Here is a 24,789-nt window from a genome sequence, read left to right on the forward strand (position 1 = left end):
TGGAAGTTCTTTTTATGAGCTCAAATACACTTTCATTTATGTCAAATGAAAAGCATTCTTCACCGGTTAGTATGTCTCTGGGTTCTCGATAAACCTCCACTATAATTGTCACCTTTGGCACTAATTTGGTTTTTAGGTCGAGCGGACAAGAGTTCTGAGTGTGTTGTAATCTATCTGTGGGCTTTTAACCACCCCCACTGCATGCCTATCACTATCACTTGTTCGTGGGCTTTCAACAATCCTTTGTTATTATTGGTAAATGCTTTACATTTGTCCCTCCTTGGGGCAGTTTTGTTACCGCCTTGGCCATCTACCCTGTTACATGGATACTTGCATGTTTGCTGATACGTTTGACTGCAAGCGCACTTCTTTTTTCTTTTGTGTCTCTCCGCGCTCATGCTCATGGCGGTCGTGGAGCTTTAGATTGGTGTGCTTATGTCAACTGTTTTACTTTTCATTTTCAATTCATGTGGCAAGAAAAGTCCAGTTAGGAATTTACAACACTAATAGCTCGAACTCGAGCAAACGCGATACCCATTGCAAATGCTTGTTTTATATTTTGTAAAGTTCTCGGTCCAGCTAAAGAGGATGACGCTTGATTCCCTGGGGCTTCCGGTCTTTATGACTTTCTGTTTTTGAGAGGGAATGTGGGCATCTTCTAAGCCAATCCCAAGATCAAACACTTGGGGTTCTAATAGGTTGTCGTCCGGTTCAGGAACGAAAAATTGGAAGTCCACATCAACCACTCGGACCCAGTGCGAAGGCTTGACATGGAACTCCAGATGTGCGAGCATGATTTCTATGGAAAAAGGGAGAGTGAAAGACTCCTGTTGGTGACACAAGTGACTTTTGCAGCCTGGCATAGTCAAATAACTACTAAGGATTAAAGGATAAGATCACACGGGGAGCCATGTTATGGGTCCGAAACAATCCCAGACAGTACTTAATTTGTGAAAGAAAAATTGCTGGTACCCCAAGCTCTGCCCAGAAGCCTGCCGGTACGGTCAGTGCAATTGAACGCTGGCATGTTGAACACTGCGCTAGTGGTCTCAAATCCAACTCATCTATCTTTAATCCACTACCAGACACTCACTGTCCATTCATCTCACTCTTGTAGGTTCCTGCTTTCTCCCTTTGAGACAGTTTTGCCATCTTTTTCTTCCTCCTTCTTTCTGATCTGTATGTTGTTACGTCTCAAGCACTTGGTAAATATCTGCTGAGGAAAAATAACTGCTGGTCCTCAAAAATAAGTGCTGGTTTCCTCCACCAGCACCTACTGGTTCAAATTAATCACTGCAGAGACCTTACTGTATGAGATGTGTAGTGAAAGAACGCACCTTTTTACATACAATGTGCGTGGGTGGGATAAGGTACAGATTTTTGGAGGAAAGTTATAAGTGATTAGGAAAAGGAGGTGAAATGTGAAATATCTCAATCTCCCAAATTTGTAAATCTAGGTTTGACCGAGATAGGTCAATGACGACACGAAGATAAAGGTTTTGTGAGATCAGGTGAGTTTTTTAAAGTTAGGAATATCTGGCGTGACATACAAGTGCCTTTTGCTATGCTGTTTCCTCTTCGTCTGTCTTCCACTGGGCTTTCACTTCTTCTTTGGTTTCCTCTTTTTCAGGGCTGCCAGGAGGCGCGTGTGGGAAAGAACGAGATAAGATATTGGTAAGTTCCTTTCTTTTTATACTTTTGTTCTTCCTTTTTCTACTCTTCTCTCTTTCTTCTCTCTGCTCTGAAGGGGGGTTTTCTCTCCTTCTTCTCTAATGCTTTTCTTGTTACTTATCGTCTACTTGCAACTTGTCTGTCATTTGTTGTAGGCTTCTGTTTTCTGTCTTACTCCCTATATACACTTCCTGTTGTACTGTATTTTTTCCTTCTTCTCCCTTACCCTTCTTGGGTTATTTTTTTCCTCTCTGTCTTTTAGGCTCTTGGTTCTTTTCTCTTTATTGCCTTTGCACCTTTTGCCCTTTATGCCTGTCTTGTTTTGGCTAGAGGTATTTCTGTGTATTATCTACTGCCCTCGTGTTTCTTGCCCCTTGTCTTTTATTTGGACTCCCTCCTTCCCTTCCTCCACTTTGCTGCCTTCCCACTCCTCCCCTGTTTGTCCTCCCCACTCCCCCTTAGTCTTATGTCTCCTTCTCACTTGTGTTTTTCCCTTCTCCCCACCCAACCACCCTGGTTTCCATTAAGCCGGTCCCAGGACGCACCGGAGTATGCCACGCTTCTCCTGAAGCGTGGCTGGAAGTTTCGCTGTGCGCCTCCTGTGCCACTGACGTTACTGCAATGATGTTTGGACACTCTCCTCCTGGTTTCGGTCTTCCTTCGAAGTTCCGTTCTCCCGTACTGCTGCTGGTTACGCCGCCGTCAGTCTCCTCTCTGCCGTACGCTTTTTCATCCGTTCTCTTCTCCGCGCGCAAACCTCCCGGCTCCTCCTTTGACGCCGGGAGTTCCTGGGGATTCGCTGTCACCTCCTTTAGAGCCGGGTTAGTCCCGGCAGCGCCAGCACAAGTCGTATTTACGGACAGGCCGCACCGCGCCTGCCCGTCACACTAGGCTTTGCATCTGCCGAGAAAAATGCTTACGTTTTCTACATTTGTTTTTGTTGTATCTAAGTGAGGCATAGTGCAAGGATGACAGAGCTCAAGGGTCACTGTGAAGGAAAAATGGCAAGAAGGAATGGACATGTGCATAGAGGTTGAAAGAGTAGTCTATGAGGGAGGAGATTGTCCTCAGACGTTCGAAAAAGCATGCTGGAAATACAGAAACTACTGAGGTCCGGGCAAGGCAGGAGATCAGTATGGCCAGGCACCAGTGAGGGATACAATGTCATGTAATGATCAGAACGGAGGAGATGGCTAGGTATGGAAATAGAACCATGCTTCAACTCACCCCTTATAAATGTCCTGCAGTGGAAATACAAGAGGTATGATCGCCATACACAACTGTACTGTTGACTAATAAGGAGAGGGGTATAGTGTAAGTGTTGAAAAACAATTAAAAAAAAATAAACACCTGGTTGCTCATTCCTAGAGTTGACTTTAGCTTCCTAAAGCTTGACTTTTGCTCTCCTGATGCCTGTGCTGAGTCTGCCTTCCAATATTCAACCGGCTGGATATGCCAGAGCTGTTTGATTTCCTAGTTTGAGTTGTGGCCACTAATACTCATTTTAACCTTGCCTTCCTGGGTTCAGCTGTATCTGCTGGTCCATGTTGACTCCATCATCCTCTGTTAAATTATGGAGATTGCTTATTCCAGTATCAATGTATGCATTTTTGCCTCACCTATAGGATTGATAGGTGTGCTAGGCTACTTGCTTGCCAAAATTTGTGCTTGTTGTGCTGACTTCCATATTTACTGTGCTAAGTTTGCATTCCTATGTTTTGCCGTAGATGCTTTTACTTGCGCTAATCTCACTTTCTTTTCAATCAATCAATTTTTGTAAAGCGCAGCTACTCACCCTTGAGGGTCTCAAGGCGCTGGGGAGGAGGAGAGGGTCCTCATCCGAAGAGCTACGTCTTGAGGTTCTTCCTGAAGATCGTGAGCGATGGGCTTTGTCTGAGGTGCAAGGGAAGGTTGTTCCAGCCCTTTGCTGCAGTGTAGATCAAGGTGAGAAGCTTGAAGGTGATTCGCTTCTTGACTGGTAGCCATTGGAGGTTCCTCAGGTGCTGGGAGATGTGGTCTCGGCAGGGAAGGTCCAGAATGAGTCTGGTGGCAGCGTTCTGGATGAGTTGTAGTTTTTTGATGTTTCTAGTTGAGGTGTCAGCATAGAGGGTGTTGCTGTAGTCGAGCTTGCTAGTGACTAAGGCATGGGTGACTGTCCGGCGACAGTCTGCTGGGATCCATCTGAAGATCTTCCGAAGTTTGCAGTGTGTGTGCCAGCAGGAGGAGGTGACAGAGTTTACCTGGTGGGTCATGGATAGGGAGGAGTCGAGGATGATTCCTAAGCTGCGGGTGTGCTCAGTCGGTGCAGGGGGCGCTGAGGGATGTGGGCCACCAGGAGTCGTCCCAAGCTGAGGTGGCGTTTCTGAAGATGATGAGCTCAGTCTTGTCGGAATTTAGCTTGAGGCAGCTTTCTCTCATCCAGGTGGCGAAGGCTTCCATTCCTGAGTGGAAGTTCCTTTTCGCCATGTCCGGGTTTTCGGTGAGGGAAATTGTAAGTTGTGTGTCATCGGCATATGAAACGATGCTCATACCGTGGCTTCTGCTGATGGCAGTGAGAGGGGCCATGTATACGTTGAACAGTGTGGGACTCAGTGACGATCCTTGGGGGACTCCACAGTTGACTCCTGTGGGTGTGGAAGTGTAGGGCAGGAGTCTGACCCTCTGCATCCTCTGACATTTGTGGTTTCCAATCCTCTTACATCCATGGCTACTGGGGCCATTCTGGCTCTTGCTTCATTCTTCATCTCTGATTGCTGGTGCCTGCAATGAGTCTACCTGCAAGTGCCGTGTTTAAGTGCTGTGTTTTGATGCTTGCCTACTGCTCAGTGACTGCCAAGATCATTGCTTGTTTTTTCTATGTTTGCTGGTGTGTTTGCGTTTTGGGTACTAACTAAATTATATCGGGTAGTTTCTTTACTCTCAGTCCATTATTTTTTGTACTAGTTGTAAAACTCTGAAGGCAAACCTGCCCTCACCAATAGACTATCCCTTTGTCCAGTTTCTTTATCAAAACAAAACTGACACCTCCTTGGACATGGATAGCCGGATCACCCACCTAGAGTTCATCCTGTGATGTAAGGTCAGCCAAGCTGCATCACAACCAGGGTTGATGGTGGGAACTATGAATGGAATGAGGATTAATGGACTGATAGTGATGGAATTCCCTTATTAATTTAGTCATTGTCCCCCATTCCGACCCTGGTGGTTTCAAACCGCCAGGGTGGAGGGCAGAGGAAGGACCGCCAACAGGCTGGCGGTGCTTCCCGGGCCATTCTGACCGCGGCGGTAAAGCCACGGTCAGAAAAGGGGAACCGGCGGTTTCCCGCCGGTTTTCCCCTGGCCCAGGGAATCCTCCATGCTGCCATGGGGATTCCGACCCCCTTCCCGCCAGCAGGTTCCTGACGGTTTACACCGCCAGGAAGAGGCTGGCGGGAATGGGTGCCACTGGCATGGGCAGTGCAGGGGCCCCCTAACAGGGCCCCACAAAGATTTTCACTGTCTGCTTAGCAGACAGTGAAAATCGCGACGGGTGCCACTGCACCCGTCGCACCCCTGCAAATCCGCCTGCTCCATTCGGAGCCGACTTCCTCTTTGCAGGGGCTTTCCCGCTGGGCCGGCGGGCGATCTTTTGGAAATCGCCCGCCGGCCCAGCGGGAAAGTTGAAATGACCCCCGTGGTCATTTGACCGCGGTGCGGTCTTTGGGCGGTTTCCACCCGGCGGGCGGCACCCGCCGCCCGCCGGGGTCGGAATGACCCCCATTATCTTTTTTTTTCCTCTGGGTTCTTTATTCAGGCTTTACGTGTGACATGATACATACTGTTATGTGATAGGTGCAAAAGAAAACTGTCAGGATAACTTCCAGATGTGAACAAGACTTTTTGAACAATAACAAACTTTTAGCTCAGTGTAGAATCACATCTCCTGAATGAGGAAAGGGCAGGCGTGAGAGAGATGTCGCCCGGCACAGGAGGAGGAGGGGTGAGTGCAGGCCCGTTCTACCAAGGAAGTGGGGTGGGGGTGCCGGGGGCATTCTCACATGCAAAGGATGGAAGATTGCCATTCTCACACAAAACTGTGATCCCTGGCTTACCCATGTTAGACATCCTGTTGTTTGCATAAGTCACTGGAGAAGAGGAGAGAAGAGCGCTGAGTCAGGGGAGGCACATCCGCGGGCCTCCACAACATAATTTGCTCCATACATTTAACTGTCCTTGACCCGTACATGCATAACAATCATTGTACTCACTCATCCATCCATTTCAGGCCATCAGGGAGCTCCCAGGAAAGCCCGGATGTCACAGGGTCAGCGAGGGGGCCGCGGCGATCCCTCACCAGTGGGGTCTAGCGCACTTGTAGTTGGCGGAGAGTGTGGGTCTACAGTCCCAGCCGCCCCATCTCTCTCAAGACCCAGGTGGTCTATCAAGTCACCCCAAAGTTCTATGTCCTGTTCCGCATTCTTGTTTCTGCGGGCTCAACAAAGTCGGCACTTCTCAGCCACCACCCACTCCAGTATGTCCGCCCTCCACTTGTGTTTCGATAGAGGAGCTGGGCTCTCCCAATGGATAACAATGCACCACCTGGCTAGACGCAGTCACAACTGAGAAAACCTGTACTTCATTTTGGTCCTTGCCCTCAGGAGTAGCAGCAGTCCTAACAGGCAATATGGCACTGTGAAGGTAGCATTCACACCTGTCACTCTCTGTATTTGCCCCACTACTTCCTCCCAAAACGGACCTATTATCCTACATGCCCATGTAACATGTGCAAAGTCTGTGGGTGAGGCTCTGCATCTCGTACACCCACCGGAGCACACTGGGTACACCCTGTGCAATTGGGAGGTGTTAAATTGGCCCTGTGCAGGTAATAGAAGTGTGAAAGCTTGAACCTGGTGTTACCAAACACCATCTCCAAAGGCAGAATTTGCCTCCATTCTCTGTCTAAGAGAGGGTCTTCTACGTCCCCGTCCTTGTTGGCTCGCAAGGTGGTCAAATCTACCTATCATTCTTTAGACCCGTATATAATTGGGAGATGATAGCCTTAGTGGAGCCAGGATCCAACATTACCCTCAGGACGTTTGATTCATTAGGTTCGCCTTGGAAAGTTGTTCATAGGTCCCTGGTTCTGTGTGATATGCTGGAGTATTGCAGAAACCGCCCGGGCCTATGCCTCTTCTAATGTCACAAATGCAGTGTTCAGAAATAAGTCTCCTGCTCTCTGACAATCACTCTCCAGCCACAGTGTAACATTCATAGATGCTCGTATGTGTGTGTATGGGTGTAGCCACCATATGGGAAGTAGTTTTGCATGAGGTGCCCGCCGTATGATGTGGGTGACTGTCCTTTCCCAAGCTTATGATACCTGTCAGACTATCATGGGGGTTCCCACTGGCTGTCAATGGCCTCTCGTAAGCAATCTGGGGAGGTCCTCTATAATGGTTGAGCCCCTCAGCAGTATTTTTTCTCAGTTGGAGTTGTCAACACACCACTTTACTGAGTATTGGAGCATCCCGGCCAGGTAGTATAACATTGTAGGTCTGGGAGACCCAAGCCTCCCTTCGTCATGTCCAGTTTTAGGGTTGCTAGCCGTACCCTACTCTGCCTCCCTGCCTACACCAAGGACACCAACAGGGCCTCCAGTCTTTTGAAAAGGGAGGTTGGTAGGATGCAGAACACATTTTGCATGGAGTAGAGGCACCTGGGCAATAGCACCATTTTACTTAGTGCTACCCTACCTATGACCGACAGCGGCAGCGTGCTCCAAAATCTTACAGAGTTTTCAAGGCCATCCAACACTCTCCCCATATTAAGGTCAAAGTATAGTCACGGGTCATGTGTCACCTGCATCCCCAGGTAATGAAATTGTTGTGTTTCCCAAGGTGGACCAAGCGCAGGAAGATGAGCCTCCTCTGTCTCAGCCAATGCTGCCAGGGGGAATATTGCTGTCTTGTCTGTTAATGTAGAGTCCCTGCTCCTACTCTGAACCTGGCCATCAGGTGGCCATAAGGTACAGGAGCTGAGGTCCTGACTGTTACGGGTCTATTACGTATAGCAGAGTGTTGCCCACGTACATTAAAATATTATGGGGGTCTTTTCGCAAGACCGCCGAGGTACCGCCGTGCTGAAGACCGCCAGTGGTGGCGGTCTTCCGTGCCGCTTATTATGACCGCTGGCAGGCCGCCATCCTTTTTTGTATGGAAAGCTGCCAGCAGCCATAGAGGCGGATGGCAGAAAAGTGGAGGTTGCTTAACCTCCACCGCCACATCAACAGTACACCGCCCACTGAATCACGTCCCATGATTCGGTGTGGCGGTGTTCTGTGACGGTGTTCTGGTGGCGGAGCTGCCCCCATGGATCCCGTCCCCTCCCAGAGGATCAACGGACAAGGTAAGTTGATAGTCCGTTAGGGAAGGGGGTGGGGGGATGTTGTGTGTTGTGTGCGTGCATGGGGGTGTGCGTGTAAAAGTGTAGAGGGGGTGAGTGAGTGAGTGTATGTATGCAGGGGGGTGCTGTGTGTATGTGAAATGTGTGCGGGTCGGACGGTGTGCATGTCTGTTTATATGTGTGCGGGTATGTTTTGTCGGGGTGTATGTGTGCGTGTAGGGGTGTGTATATGTGCATGTTGGGGGTGTGTGCGTGTAGGGGTGTGTATATGTGCATGTTCGGGGTCGGGGTAGGGAGGGGGGTTGTGCCACCTTTGGGGGTGGCAGGGGTGTGGGGGGAGGATTCGTGGAGGGTAGCGTGGGGTGGGGGAGACCCCTATCAGTGCCAGGGAAGGAATTCCCTGGCACTGATAGTGCCTACCGCCATGGATCTCATGGCGGTTCCCAACCACCCGAGATCCATGGCGGTATGCAGGGTCCTGATACCGTCGGCGGTCTAGTGAGGACCGCCGGGCTGGAGACCGCAATCTCCAGCCCAGCGGTCTTCACCGCCATGGCGGTCGGAATGGTGAAGTGGCGGATGACCGCAGCGTCATAATTCAATTTTTTTTCCGCCGGCCTGTTTGCGGTCTTACCGCCGCTTTACCACCGACCGCCAGGGTCGTAATGACCCCCTATGTGTAGTCACCCGCCCGCATGCCCCAACTCTCCAGCGCGGACCTCGGGTGTATCCCTAATGGCTCCTTTGGGAGCATGAATAGGATCGGAGACAGCAGGCACCACTGCTTAGTTCCTCTTTCAATGTTGAAGGCTTCAGACGCTACATGCCTGGTATGCACCCTGGCTCTTGGTGAGTGGTATAGAAGGTACGCTCATCCCCATCCGTTCAAGCAGCTTCCACAGACAGTCCAAGGCTAAGGTGTCAAATGCCTTTTCAATGTCCAAGGCAGCCAATGCTGCTTCCATCGCTTCTCCCCTGGACTCATGCATTACATGTGAGAGAATCTATAGATTCATGTGGGTACCTGTGCCCAGCATAAAACCACACTGGTCACTATGTACCAAGTGTGTAATCACCACCGCACCCAAGCGCAATGCCAAGACCTTTGCAGGTAGCTTGACTTCTACATTAAACAAGGACAGCACTCCAGATGAATTCGGATCTGCAGGGTTCTTGCTGGGTTTCAGAAGCATAATTATGTGTGCCTCCGGCATATGGGTCAGCGGGATACCCTTTGTCTGGGACTCACCCAGGATCTCCAGCAGGGCCGGCAGCAGAGTGGTGGAGTACGCCTGATAGTACTGAACCGGAAGACCATCAGAATCCTGGCATTTACCATGGGCTATGTCTCAAAGAGCCTCTTGAAACTCCTCTAATTGAATATCCTCACCCAAACTTACCGCCTGTGCCTGTGTTAGGTGGGGCACCTGGACCTGGTACAGGAAACCTGTTACCTCACATGGCCCCATGCTTGTCTGCCCTGCATATATCTCAGCTGAATGGTCTCTAAGTAGTGAGTTAATCGCTGCCTGCCCCATTGGCACCCCACCTCCTGATCGGTTAAGGTAAAGGATTGATGGTGGGTGTCGTTCCCGCCTGAGGAACCAGGCCAGCATGCACCCTGAAGTATTCCCATCCCTATGCAATCTCTGTCTATAGTCTTTACACAAATGATAGTCCAATCTGTCCCACACAACAGCCATGCGTCTCTGCACCTCTATCAAGGCAGCTCCCCCGCCGCCCATCCCGGCGATTGCTGTTACAGTCTGGTAAGGAAATCTTCCCCCTCCTGCAACTCACGCTCCAGCTTACGAATGGTGCCATAGGTCTTACTGAGGCTCCCGCCTCTGGTTACCACTTTCAGTGATCACCACTCCTCCCATGTGACCCTGCCCAGTTCCAGTTGGTGTCAAAATAACCTTTCAGCACTTGTTGTATGTCAGTCCTATATTCGGAGTCGCCCTGGGACACCGGCTGCAATCACCATAGTGGAATGTATAGCCTATTACCTCTCAAGCTACACATTAGCAGCAAGGGGGCATAGTCTGACTGGAAAGAGACTTGATATTGTACTGCCTGAAATTTAAAGACCCGTCGTTCATTAGTCAAAAATGGCCTAGGCGACTATAGGTCCTGTGAGTTGGTGTGTAACAAGAATATTCTCTGGTATATATCCAACAGTTGCAACCTAGCCATTGTCTTGTGTAATCTCGTGACCATGTGGGGGTTCATACCCAACCTGGGGGGTGTCTGTCAAACCTGCCATCAAGGTTACAGTTGAAGCAGTGGTCTCCAAACTTTTTAATGCCGAGCCCCCCCCAGTTGAAAAATTAAAATCATTGGGCCCCCCTCCGAATTTTTCTCAATTATTTTATAAAGATGGCAATGCTTAAATATGTCTAGCCGTATTTAAACATTGCAGTTAAGTACTGTTGCCTTTTTAAAAATGCAATAACATATTTCTACTTAAAACAAACCACTGTTATCTGTGTAATGTTTTTAGCCAGAGCCTGGCGCCCCCCTGGGATCACTTGAGGACTCGTAGGGGGGCCCGCCCCCCAGTTTGAAGACCCCTGAGTTAAAGTCTCCCGCCCACACTATGGGCATTCCGACATAAGGTATTTGTTCTGCCGCCAATTGCCCAAACATTTCACTATCATCAGTGTTGGAGGTGTACAAATTAAGAAGGCAGATCTCTCTGCCATCCAACATGCCATGTACGTGCACATAGCGCCATGCCACATCCACAATGTGGCTGCGCAACTGAAATGGGGCTTGAGGTGCCACCCATATAAAGAGACCCCTCTGGCGTAGGAGGCATATGTCAACAAGAAGAGCTGTCCCCTCCACCTCCTCTGCAGTTTTTGGGCTTTGCTGTCTGACAGATGTGTTTCCTGTAACAGTGCAATTTGGGCCCCCACTCTTCTAAGGTATGAGTGCGTCCTATATCTTTTAACAAACGAATTCAGGCCTCTCACGTTCCAAATGAGAAACCAAATATTCTCATCCATCTGAGGTGATTTTTTAAATGACGCCCACATCCCCTCCACAAACACACCAGAGAGAGACACTCCCCACCAAACTAGAGCCACATTGTGCTACTTGTAATGAACCATAAACCCTCAACTGCCCACTCAACACCCACCCTGGGTAAACACATTGGAACCAAACAAGTGTCTCCCCACCCCAGCAATCATCGCCCCCCTTATAACCTAACCCAGTATCAGAACTATGTGTGCAGGGACTGATCCTTGTCCAACCATAGCAAAGATCAATCAAGAAGTGTGGTGTGGCCAGGCTATCCCTAAGGTGCCCCATCACAAAGTCCATCCCTATGGTAACCCTAGTAATAGGCACACACAACTGTGCCCTAAAAAACACTCTCAAGGAGGTGACGTGACTAGAACAGGGGAAGACGGGGTGTGAGGATAAGGGTTAGAAGGGGACAAGGCTCCAGCATATCTATGGTCCCAATTGATGAAGCAGCCCCAGCAGGCCCTGCAGGCCCTGCGAGTCACTTTTCTCAGAGTGCTGGTCTCCATCGGACCAAAGTCAAATGTTACCCCCTTGGTGGGACCAGAGGAGAGAAACAAGTAAAGATTATAGCAATACCTTATGGGGCACGACATCCGCCCCCGTCTGTTCACGCTACCCGATCCACCCAGTACTCTCAATTGTCACCTGAAGCAGCATCAACCTCCGACCACAGCCTCCATCAGTTCACGGTGGTCTCTTACAACGTGAGCTGCATGTCCTCCACCACATCCGAGCCAGCCCCTGCGGGAGAAGTAACTGACTAAACCAGTACCCTGGCTGCCTATCTCCCTCTCCTATCACTGCTGTTTCAGGTCCAGAGTTCCACCTCGCAGGACCCTCATCTTTGTCCCTGATGCAGATCGTCATCTGTGCCTACTTTTTCTGGTCGATGCAGAAACTGGTTTCTAGCCCCTTCGGGCACCTCCAGCAGAAGTCCCCGACGTTGTTGCCAGAATTCGGTCAGCGTGTCGGATCTCTAACTAGTCCCAGGCTTCCTCCAGGGACGAGAAGAAATTAGAACAGACACCATGCAGCACTTTTCATTTTGCCGGGTAAAGCCGCATGTAGGTGAGATCCACAGTTTTGAGTTTTTGCTTAATTCCACTAAAGGACTGCCTCGGTGTTTGGACAGCTCTTATGTAGTCTGGAAAAATAGATATAGGGGGTCATTCTGACCTTGCCAAGGTACCGCCGTCAAAAGACCGCGGCGGTGATTCTGAGATTTGCCCTGGGCTGGCGGGCGGCCGCCAAAAGACCGCCCGCCAGCCCAGGGCAAATCAACCTTCCCACTAGGATGCCGGCTCAGAATTGAGCCGGCGGAGTGGGAAGGTGCGACGGGTGCAGTTGTACCCGTCGCGTATTTCAGTGTCTGCTAGGCAGACACTGAAATACTTTGTGGGGCCCTCTTACAGGGGCCCCTGCCGTGCCCATGCCATTGGCATGGGCACGGCAGGGGCCCCCAGGGGCCCCGCGGCACCCCCTACCGCCATCCTGTTCCTGGCGGGAGAACCACCATGAACAGGATGGCGGTAGGGGGTGTCAGAATCCCCATTGCGGAGCGCGGAGGATTCTGACGGGCAGCGGAAAGTCGGCGGTACACCGCCGGCTTTCCGCTTCTGGCCGCGGCTGTACCGCCGCGGTCAGAATGCCCGGCGGAGCACCGCCGGCCTGTTGGCGGTGCTACCGCCAACCTCCGCCATGGCGGTAATTACCGCCGGGGTCAGAATGACCCCCATAGTGTCATTCTCGGAGGGGGGGGGGGCCCTATACAGTGCACCGCCTGTAGGATTGAGTCCCGGTCGCTGTAGTTTAGGATCTTTGATATTACCATGTGCCATGGGCTCACGGGAGCTGCAGAGGGTCCAGCAACCAGTGTGCTCTTTTTAGTGTAAAGAGTTACGACCGCTTCACAGATGGTAAAGCTATTTTGATCCAGTCCTCCAGGAACATCTCTGGGGCACTCCCTTCACCTCCTCGGGGACCCCATAAAATGCAAATTGCATCTGCCAGATAGGCCTTCTACGTCCTCTTCTTGCACCTCCAGTGCCTGTGACCAGGACTCGAGTGCAGTCATCCTGGCCTTCAACTCAGTGAATTCCTTTTGCATCCGGGACACCTGCTGCTCTGTTTGACTGATCTCTCTGCTACCTTGCGCAGGTCCATATGCAGCAGGTTGACATCTGTTGCCGTGGTCTCAATCTTTGCCTGCACTTCTCTGCTGGATCTCTCAATGGCTACCAATATCTGGGATCCCATTGGCCTCCAATGGTCCCACGGCTGGTCAGAGTCCTCCATTTGCAGGCCTGCTGCCATTCTGTGGGGCGTGTACTGGTCTTTTTTTTGTGTGCCAAGGGTGCTCAGTCCTTGCCCCATGTGTACTATGAGTAATGGGTTATAGCGTTCCGCAGAAGGGAGCCAAGGCAGTGGTCACTGCAGTCAGTGTCATCCTTCCCGAAGGGGCGCCGGGACCAGCTCACCAACACTGACCTCCAACCTCCTCACTCGAGTCGGCCCCCACATGGCACTGAGGGGTGTCTCTCAAGCAGGGCCCGGCTGACCACCCAAATATCAGGTCCCTCAGGGAACAGAGGCGCAACTTGTGCAGTGAGCACAATTGGCACTCCCAGACTCACACCTCGAGGGGTCCCTTGGAGGGGGAGGAGGAACCCTGCTGCTCCTGCCTTCACTGGGGTCCCCGAGCAGGGCTCAGCTCATTTTGGGCTCACATTCCTGGAGTTTCAAGTGCCAGCCTGTGGGCCATGGGCAAGGCAGCCTCTGCAAGAACTGTCAGAATGCAGGCCCAACTCACACAAATGAAAGTCTCCCATAGGTTCAGGCCTCGCTGTGCGGGGGCCTCCCTACAGGCGTTTCAGACCGTTGCCACAGGCCAGTGTACGTTCGAAATCAGCAGCACTACGCAGATGCACCGGGGCGCGGGATGCAGCTCAGCAACTGCAAAGCAATTCTCTCAGCACAGACCGGGGGAGGTGAACATTAGGCACAGCCACCTTGCCGCCTCGATCTCTGCTCCCAATTTATAGCCATCTGAGTTGGGAGTTGAGACCAGTATTTTTCTGGGGGAGCCGATACCCCATCCATTGATCGGCTACCACAGACACCGCCAATTCCCGCCTAGGGAACGATTCACTGCTGCTGGAGGTGCCGATCCTCATGAGGGCTGCGCCTGCCTCTGCAACGCCGGAGGTGTGCAGCCAGATCCAACGTCACTAGGAGCAACAGGGAGGCCCTCGATGGAGTACCCGCGTTGAGCAGAAGTCGGGATCTGAGCTCTACAGGGCCCCCGGGACAACAGGATGTCACAGGATGTAGGAGGCTGGACTGGCTTGTAGTGAGTACCAAGGGGTACTTGCACCTTGCACCAGGCCCAGTTATCCCTTATTAGTGTATAGGGTGTCTAGCAGCTTAGGCTGATAGATAATGGTAGCTTAGCAGAGCAGCTTAGGCTGAACTAGGAGACGTGTGAAGCTACTACAGTACCACCTAGTGTCATATGCACAATATCATAAGAAAACACAATACACAGTTATACTAAAAATAAAGGTACTTTATTTTTATGACAATATGCCAAAGTATCTTAGAGTGTACCCTCAGTGAGAGGATAGGAAATATACACAAGATATATATACACAATAGCAAAAATATGCAGTATAGTCTTAGAAAACAGTGCAAACAATGTATAGTTACAATAGGATGCAATGGGGAAACATAGGGATAGGGGCAACACAAACCATATACTCCAAAAGTGGAATGTGAACCACGAATGGACCCCAAACCTATGTGACCTTGTAGAGGGTCGCTGGGACTATTAGAAAATAGTGAGAGTTAGAAAAATAACCCTCCCCAAGACCCTGAAAAGTGAGTGCAAAGTGCACTAAAGTTCCCCTAAGGACAAAGAAGTCGTGTTAGAGGAATAATGCAGGAAAGACACAAACCAACAATGCAACAACTGTGGATTTCCAATCTGGGGTACCTGTGGAACAAGGGGACCAAGTCCAAAAGTCACAAGCAAGTCGGAGATGGGCAGATGCCCAGGAAATGCCAGCTGCGGGTGCAAAGAAGCTTCTACTGGACAGAAGAAGCTGCGGTTTCTGCAGGAACGAAAAGGGCTAGAGACTTCCCCTTTGGTGGACGGATCCCTCTCGCCGTGGAGAGTCGTGCAGAAGTGTTTTCCCGCCGAAAGAACGCCAACAAGCCTTGCTAGCTGCAAATCGTGCGGTTAGCGTTTTTGGACGCTGCTGTGGCCCTGGAGGAACCAGGAGGTCGCAAATTGGACCAGGAGAGAGAGGGGACGTCGAGCAAGACAAGGAGCCCTCTCAGCAGCAGGTAGCACCCGGAGAAGTGCCAGAAACAGGCACTACGAGGATGCGTGAAACGGTGCTCACCCGAAGTCGCACAAAGAAGTCCCACGTCGCCGGAGAACAACTTAGGAGGTCGTGCAATGCAGGTTAGAGTGCCGTGGACCCAGGCTGGACTGTGCACAAAGGATTTCCGCCGGAAGTGCACGGAGGCTGGAGTAGCTGCAAAAGTTGCGGTTCCCAGCAATGCAGCCCAGCGAGGTGAGGCAAGGACTTACCTCCACCAAACTTGGACTGAAGAGTCACTGGACTGTGGGGGTCACTTGGACAGAGTTGCTGGATTCGAGGGACCTCGCTCGTCGTGCTGAGAGGAGACCCAAGGGACCGGTAATGCAGCTTTTTGGTGCCTGCGGTTGCAGGAGGAAGATTCCGTCGACCCACTGGAGATTTCTTCGGAGCTTCTGGTGCAGAGAGGAGGCAGACTACCCCCACAGCATGCACAAGCAGGAAAACAGTCGAGAAGGCGGCAGGATCAGCGTTACAGAGTTGCAGTAGTCGTCTTTGCTACTATGTTGCAGGTTTGCAGGCTTCCAGCGCGGTCAGCAGTCGATTCCTTGGCAGAAGGTGAAGAGAGAGATGCAGAGGAACTCGGATGAGCTCTTGCATTCGTTATCTAAAGTTTCCCCAGAGACAGAGACCCTAAATAGCCAGAAAAGAGGGTTTGGCTACCTAGGAGAGAGGATAGGCTAGCAACACCTGAAGGAGCCTATCACAAGGAGTCTCTGACGTCACCTGGTGGCACTGGCCACTCAGAGCAGTCCAGTGTGCCAGCAGCACCTCTGTTTCCAAGATGGCAGAGGTCTGGAGCACACTGGAGGAGCTCTGGACACCTCCCAGGGGAGGTGCAGGTCAGGGGAGTGGTCACTCCCCTTTCCTTTGTCCAGTTTCGCGCCAGAGCAGGGCTAAGGGGTCCCCTGAACCGGTGTAGACTGGCTTATGCAGAATTGGGCACATCTGTGCCCAACAAAGCATTTCCAGAGGCTGGGGGAGGCTACTCCTCCCCTGCCTTCACACCATTTTCCAAAGGGAGAGGGTGTCACACCCTCTCTCAGAGGAAGTTCTTTGTTCTGCCATCCTGGTCCAGGCCTGGCTGGGCCCCAGGAGGGCAGATGCCTGTCTGAGGGGTTGGCAGCAGCAGCAGCTGCAGTGAAACCCCAGGAAGGGCAGATTGGCAGTACCAGGGTCTGTGCTACAGACCACTGGGATCATGGGATTGTGCCAACTATGCCAGGATGGCATAGAGGGGGCAATTCCATGATCATAGACATGTCACATGGCCATATTCGGAGTTACCATTGTGAAGCCACATATAGGTAGTGACCTATATGTAGTGCACGCGTGTAATGGTGTCCCCGCACTCACAAAGTTCAGGGAATTGGCTCTGAACAATGTGGGGGCACCTTGGCTAGTGCCAGGGTGCCCTCACACTAAGTAACTTTGCACCTAACCTTTACCAGGTAAAGGTTAGACATATAGGTGACTTATAAGTTACTTAAGTGCAGTGTAAAATGGCTGTGAAATAACGTGGACGTTATTTCACTCAGGCTGCAGTGGCAGGCCTGTGTAAGAATTGTCAGAGCTCCCTATGGGTGTCAAAAGAAATGCTGCAGCCCATAGGGATCTCCTGGAACCCCAATACCCTGGGTACCTCAGTACCATATACTAGGGAATTATAAGGGTGTTCCAGTAAGCCAATGTAAATTGGTAAAATTGGTCATTAGCCTGTTAGTGACAATTTGTAAGAAATGAGAGAGCATAACCACTGAGGTTCTGATTAGCAGAGCCTCAGTGAGACAGTTAGGCACTACACAGGGAACACATACATATAGGCCACAAACTTATGAGCACTGGGGTCCTGACTAGCAGGGTCCCAGTGACACATAACAAACATACTGAAAACATAGGGTTTTCACTATGAGCACTGGGCCCTGGCTAGCAGGATCCCAGTGAGACAGTGAAAACACCCTGACATACACTCACAAACAGGCCAAATGTGGGGGTAACAAGGCTAGAAAGAGGCTACTTTCTCACACAACCCCCCCCAAACGAAGGACAATAAGGCTAACCTTGGCCAGTTGAGACTTTATTGTCTAAGTGGTGATAAGTAGAGAGTAGCTCTGCAATAGACTGGTTACTCCCTTTATCATCCACTATATGGTTACTTCCCTGTGGGGATGTAAACCACCCTGTTTGAAGTTTTTTAGCTAAGCAACAATGTGAAGATGTATTTTCAGAGTTTCTATCAGTAAGTTTTAGTTTAGAGCAGTGGGAATTATCCACTGAACCTATTTGTAATGATCGAAATGCCAGACAGGGATGCTGTCTCAGTAAAGCCATAGCTGGGCAAAAACTTTGTCCATATGGCTGGAAGAGAGAACATGGATGCTGTTTCTCTTGAGTTGGAGCAGGGCAGGGATGCTGTCCTATCAGCTCCACACTAGGGCAGGTATGCTGTCCTAAGTGTTGTGAGGCAGTGCAGGGTTTCTGCACTAAAGTTTCTCTGGGAGGGTTGGAAGGATGCTCCATGTTAACTAAAATGGTGCTCTTTTTCTCACCAATGTTAGTTATCCCACAGAGAGGTACTTCTACCTCAGGGAGTACAGTTTTGCCAACTGATGATTCCCTTGGAACAGGTGCCACCCTAGGAGAGGTTTCTCCCACCACAGGAATGGTATCCTGAATGGTAGGGTGGTTAGGGGATACTGTGATACCCTTTTTACCTGTTGATGGAGAGGGATCCTGAGTTTTCAGGCCTTCTCTCCTTTGCTTTTTCATTTCAGTAGAAATGAGAGGGAACAATTCCTCAGGGATGCCCAGCATGGCTGCATGGGCATAAAACTCTACATCAGCCCAACCTGAGGCCTCTAGGTCATTACCTAAGAGACAGTCTACAGGTAAGCTAGGTGATACCACCACCTGCTTAGGGCCAGTAACTCCACCCCAACTAAACTGAATTATAGCTAAGGGAAGAAACTTAGTGGAGTTATGGACATCAATAATCTTATACTGTTGTCCAATGATGTGTTGATCAGGGTGCACTAGGTTTTCAGTCACCAAAGTGATACTGGCACCTGTGTCCCTGTAGGCCAAGGCCTCAACACCATTTATTGAAACTGTCTGCCTGTACTTATCCATTGTAAGGGGACAAGCAGCCAGTGTGGCAAGGCCAATGCCACTAGGTGTGACAGAAACTGTCTTGGGACTGACTACCACAGTTTCTATGATGGACCCATAAGTGAACCCAACTACACCCTTTGCTTGACTGTTGCCAGCAGTCCCACCACTAGTACCACTACTGCTAGGGGCACTAGAGCTTGATGTATTAGTGGTGGTAGGCTCAGGGGGTTTACCTGGACAGGACTTATCCCCTGGCCTATGGCCTCTGTTTTTACACACAAAGCACCAAGGCTTTTTAATGTGTGTGGGTTGAGAAGAAGAGGAAGAATTTGTTTTATCCCCACCCTCTGAAGAGTGTTTAAGATTTGAAGTGGGATCTTTGGTTTTACCCTTATCCCCATGCTTATCTTGAGATTTTTCACCATCTTTCTTCTTATTGCCATCTTTGTCACCCCCTGTATGAACTTTTCTGTTCACCCTTGTTCTGACCCATTAGTCTGCCTTCTTTCCCAATTCTTGGGGAGAGGTCAGATCAGAGTCTACCAGGTACTGGTGCAACAAATCAGACACACAATTATTAAGAATATGCTCTCTCAGGATTGTGTTATACAGGCTTTCATAATCAGTAACTTTACTGCCATGTAACCACCCCTCCAAGGCCTTCACTGAATGGTCAATGAAATCAACCCAGTCTTGTGAAGACTCCTTTTTGGTCTCTCTGAACTTTATCCTGTATTGTTCAGTGGTTAAGCCATAACCATCCAGGAGTGCATTCTTAAGAACTTGGAAATTATTAGCATCATTTTCTTTCACAGTAAGGAGCCTATCCCTACCTTTTCCACTAAATGATAGCCATAGGATAGCAGGCCACTGCCTTTGAGGGACATCCTGTACAACACAGGCCCTCTCAAGTGCAGCAAACCACTTGTTAATGTCATCCCCCTCCTTATAAGGGGGAACTATCTTATGCAGATTCCTGGAATCATGCTCTTTTGCAGGATGACTATGGGGAATACTGCTGCTGCCACCATGGGTATCTAAACCCAACTTCTGTCTTTCTTTCTCTAGTTCAAAAGACTGTCTATCCAAATCCAGCTGTTGCTTTTTGAGCTTCAGTCTGGTTTGTTCCACTCTCAATTTATTGAGTTCCCTCTCTAACATTCTGTCATCGGGGTTGGTGGGAGGGACATTCTTAGACACAGAAGAATGAACAGAAGGAGACCTGTCCCTTACAGAAGCCACCCTAACAGCTTGGCTAACAGAAACATCACTACCAGTATGGTGAGAATAAATGCTTTTGCTATGATGTGAGACAACACTATTTGTATGGTGAGGCTCTCCATCATTACCAACTATGCTAGACTGTCTAGTAATGGGCAGGCTAGGAAGTTTCTTTCCTGAATCTTTTCCTGGGGGAGTCCCTGGATCAGATTGGGAACCATTTGCTACTTTTTCAACAGATGTGGCCCCTATGGCCTTATCTTGTTCTCTAAGCATGTTAAGCAATAATTCCAAAGAAGGATTCTTCCCTACACTCAAACCTCTCTCTATGCAGAGACTCCTTGCTCCTTTCCAGCTAAGGTGATCATATGCAAGTTTGGACAGATCAACATTTTGGCCTGTGCCAGACATTTTTAGAGAGAGTTAAAGTTATAGAAAAAGAGAAAAAAGTTTTCAGAACTTTTTAGAAAGACAGAAAAAAAACTTTTTAAACGTTTTAGTACTTTTTAGAAAGTTTAGAAGTACTTTTCAGCACTTAGAAAAGAGTGAAAAGAGGAAATGCAAAACTTTTTGGCTATGTGTATATACACTGACCTTGTTTTGTATATTTTTCTCTTATGAAAAGTACAATGACAAGAGTGGTAAGTAGTCTCAAAGCACTTATCCCACCGCTGCACAACCAATGTAGGAGGCTGGACTGGCTTGTAGTGAGTACCAAGGGGTACTTGCACCTTCCACCAGGCCCAGTTATCCCTTATTAGTGTATAGGGTGTCTAGCAGCTTAGGCTGATAGATAATGGTAGCTTAGCAGAGCAGCTTAGGCTGAACTAGGAGACGTGTGAAGCTACTACAGTACCACCTAGTGTCATATGCACAATATCATAAGAAAACACAATACACAGTTATACTAAAAATAAAGGTACTTTATTTTTATGACAATATGCCAAAGTATCTTAGAGTGTACCCTCAGTGAGAGGATAGGAAATATACACAAGATATATATACACAATAGCAAAAATATGCAGTATAGTCTTAGAAAACAGTGCAAACAATGTATAGTTACAATAGGATGCAATGGGGAAACATAGGGATAGGGGCAACACAAACCATATACTCCAAAAGTGGAATGTGAACCACGAATGGACCCCAAACCTATGTGACCTTGTAGAGGGTCGCTGGGACTATTAGAAAATAGTGAGAGTTAGAAAAATAACCTTCCCCAAGACCCTGAAAAGTGAGTGCAAAGTGCACTAAAGTTCCCCTAAGGACAAAGAAGTCGTGTTAGAGGAATAATGCAGGAAAGACACAAACCAACAATGCAACAACTGTGGATTTCCAATCTGGGGTACCTGTGGAACAAGGGAACCAAGTCCAAAAGTCACAAGCAAGTCGGAGATGGGCAAATGCCCAGGAAATGCCAGCTGCGGGTGCAAAGAAGCTTCTACTGGACAAAAGAAGCTGCGGTTTCTGCAGGAACGAAAAGGGCTAGAGACTTCCCCTTTGGTGGACGGGTCCCTCTCGCCGTGGAGAGTCGTGCAGAAGTGTTTTCCCGCCGAAAGAACGCCAACAAGCCTTGCTAGCTGCAAATCGTGCGGTTAGCGTTTTTGGACGCTGCTGTGGCCCTGGAGGGACCAGGAGGTCGCAAATTGGACCAGGAGAGAGAGGGGATGTCGAGCAAGACAAGGAGCCCTCTCAGCAGCAGGTAGCACCCGGAGAAGTGCCAGAAACAGGCACTACGAGGATGCGTGAAACGGTGCTCACCCGAAGTCGCACAAAGAAGTCCCACGTCGCCGGAGAACAACTTAGGAGGTCGTGCAATGCAGGTTAGAGTGCCGTGGACCCAGGCTGGACTGTGCACAAAGGATTTCCGCCGGAAGTGCACGGAGGCCCGAGTAGCTGCAAAAGTCACGGTTCCCAGCAATGCAGCCCAGCGAGGTGAGGCAAGGACTTACCTCCACCAAACTTGGACTGAAGAGTCACTGGACTGTGGGGGTCACTTGGACAGAGTTGCTGGATTCGAGGGACCTCGCTCGTCATGCTGAGAGGAGACCCAAGGGACCGGTAATGCAGCTTTTTGGTGCCTGCGGTTGCAGGGGGAAGATTCCGTCGACCCAGGGGAGATTTCTTCGGAGCTTCTGGTGCAGAGAGGAGGCAGACTACCCCCACAGCATGCACAAGCAGGAAAACAGTCGAGAAGGCGGCAGGATCAGCATTACAGAGTTGCAGTAGTCGTCTTTGCTACTATGTTGCAGGTTTGCAGGCTTCCAGCGCGGTCAGCAGTCGATTCCTTGGCAGAAGGTGAAGAGAGAGATGCAGAGGAACTCGGATGAGCTCTTGCATTCGTTATCTAAAGTTTCCCCAGAGACAGAGACCCTAAATAGCCAGAAAAGAGGGTTTGGCTACCTAGGAGAGAGGATAGGCTAGCAACACCTGAAGGAGCCTATCACAAGGAGTCTCTGACGTCACCTGGTGGCACTGGCCACTCAGAGCAGTCCAGTGTGCCAGCAGCACCTCTGTTTCCAAGATGGCAGAGGTCTGGAGCACACTGGAGGAGCTCTGGACACCTCCCAGGGGAGGTGCAGGTCAGGGGAGTGGTCACTCCCCTTTCCTTTGTCCAGTTTCGCGCCAGAGCAGGGCTAAGGGGTCCCCTGAACCGGTGTAGACTGGCTTATGCAGAATTGGGCACATCTGTGCCCAACAAAGCATTTCCAGAGGCTGGGGGAGGCTACTCCTCTCCTGCCTTCACACCATTTTCCAAAGGGAGAGGGTGTCACACCCTCTCTCAGAGGAAGTTCTTTGTTCTGCCATCCTGGGCCAGGCCTGGCTGGGCCCCAGGAGGGCAGATGCCTGTCTGAGGGGTTGGCAGCAGCAGCAGCTGCAGTGAAACCCCAGGAAGGGCAGTTTGGCAGTACCAGGGTCTGTGCTACAGACCACTGGGATCATGGGATTGTGCCAACTATGCCAGGATGGCATAGAGGGGGCAATTCCATGATCATAGACATGTTACATGGCCATATTCGGAGTTACCATTGTGAAGCCACATATAGGTAGTGACCTATATGTAGTGCACGCGTGTAATGGTGTCCCCGCACTCACAAAGTTCAGGGAATTGGCTCTGAACAATGTGGGGGCACCTTGGCTAGTGCCAGGGTGCCCTCACACTAAGTAACTTTGCACCTAACCTTTACCAGGTAAAGGTTAGACATATAGGTGACTTATAAGTTACTTAAGTGCAGTGTAAAATGGCTGTGAAATAACGTGGACGTTATTTCACTCAGGCTGCAGTGGCAGGCCTGTGTAAGAATTGTCAGAGCTCCCTATGGGTGTCAAAAGAAATGCTGCAGCCCATAGGGATCTCCTGGAACCCCAATACCCTGGGTACCTCAGTACCATATACTAGGGAATTATAAGGGTGTTCCAGTAAGCCAATGTAAATTGGTAAAATTGGTCCCTAGCCTGTTAGTGACAATTTGTAAGAAATGAGAGAGCATAACCACTGAGGTTCTGATTAGCAGAGCCTCAGTGAGACAGTTAGGCACTACACAGGGAACACATACATATAGGCCACAAACTTATGAGCACTGGGGTCCTGACTAGCAGGGTCCCAGTGACACATAACAAACATACTGAAAACATAGGGTTTTCACTATGAGCACTGGGCCCTGGCTAGCAGGATCCCAGTGAGACAGTGAAAACACCCTGACATACACTCACAAACAGGCCAAATGTGGGGGTAACAAGGCTAGAAAGAGGCTACTTTCTCACACAGGATAAAAGATCAGGCTGGGAGCACTCACTTACTGCTGATGATCGGCCATCTTTGCCGCAACCCACCCCAATTCAGTCATTATCTTTAGCACTATTTCTTGTTCCTTTCGTAACACTGTAGAGAAATTCCGCTCTAAAAAGTTTAGATTGGCTGAACTTTTATATAGTCATCATTGAGAACAGGCCCCAGATCAATATAGCTCTTGAAAAAAAGAAGGAAACGTTTATTAAGGAAATACCCATAGATCTTAATCACCCTTGTCACAGTCATTAACCTGGGCACAAAAATGCTTTATAAAAATTGTGGGCGATGCCCAGGTAGCTGTTCTACGTATGCCTTTCAAAGGATGCTCTTTAAGAAATGGTCGAAGAAGAACAACCCTTTTATTTGCCTTCTCAACCTCTCTCCCTCCTGGACTATAACCAGAGGCAAACTAGGACCTCCTGTGATAGGTGAGGTCATCTCAGAGGAGAAGGATATAGTGAAAATACCCATTCTGGTCAAGTCATTTAGCAAAGGAGAAGTAAGAAATAAGAGCAGGGACATAACAGGAGAATCACTATTCCTATGACTTTTTTTCTCTTGATCATACTAATACCTTCTAAATGATAAGAAACAGTGGAAAAAGCACACAAAAAGCCCAGCCGCCTCTAGCTCGAAAGAGCATCACTATCCAAGACCCTATCAATGGAACAAGAATAGAATTCAAGGCATTATCATGATTTGCAACCAGATGCAACTTTTGGCCACCAAATTTTCTCATAGAAGAGTGAACAGATGAGACTCTAGACTATATTTTCGGGAAGATGGTGGACACCTGCACAGTCTGGCAACCTCCACATTTTCTACCCCCAAATGGAATTAATAACATCCTGGTAGCTGACAACCACATTAACGGGAGAACAAATAACTGGATCTTCTACAGCATAACCAAGGTGTGTTTGGTGTTTCTGATGAAGTGGCACACGAAGATGTGTGCCTTGCTCATCTAGAGTGACCAGACATTCTTCTTGCTGAATTAAAGGAATTATCCTTTGAAGGTAACCCATTTTGAAGTGTGTTGTTCTAAGGCATTTCTTGCCACACTTTAAATACAAAACAGGTCAAAAACCTCCTGCCACCTTTTTTACAAGGAGAAAATTGAACAAACACCCTTCCCTTGTTCTTCATTTGGAATCAGAAGCATCGTCCTTTTTTGTGATAATGACAGTATACCTT

General features: G+C 49.5%; 1 long non-coding RNA gene across 1 annotated transcript in view; it reads left to right on the forward strand.

The window, feature by feature from the left end:
* Positions 1-24,789, forward strand: part of LOC138267753 (uncharacterized) — a 188,150-nt gene that overhangs the window by 71,657 nt on the left and 91,704 nt on the right. Inside the window, exon 2 of the long non-coding RNA XR_011199861.1 lies at positions 1,631-1,674. This is a non-coding gene — a long non-coding RNA (uncharacterized lncRNA). The remainder of the gene's footprint in view (positions 1-1,630; positions 1,675-24,789) is intronic.

Source organism: Pleurodeles waltl, chromosome 12, assembly GCF_031143425.1.
Source record: "Pleurodeles waltl isolate 20211129_DDA chromosome 12, aPleWal1.hap1.20221129, whole genome shotgun sequence".
NCBI lineage: Eukaryota > Metazoa > Chordata > Amphibia > Caudata > Salamandridae > Pleurodeles > Pleurodeles waltl.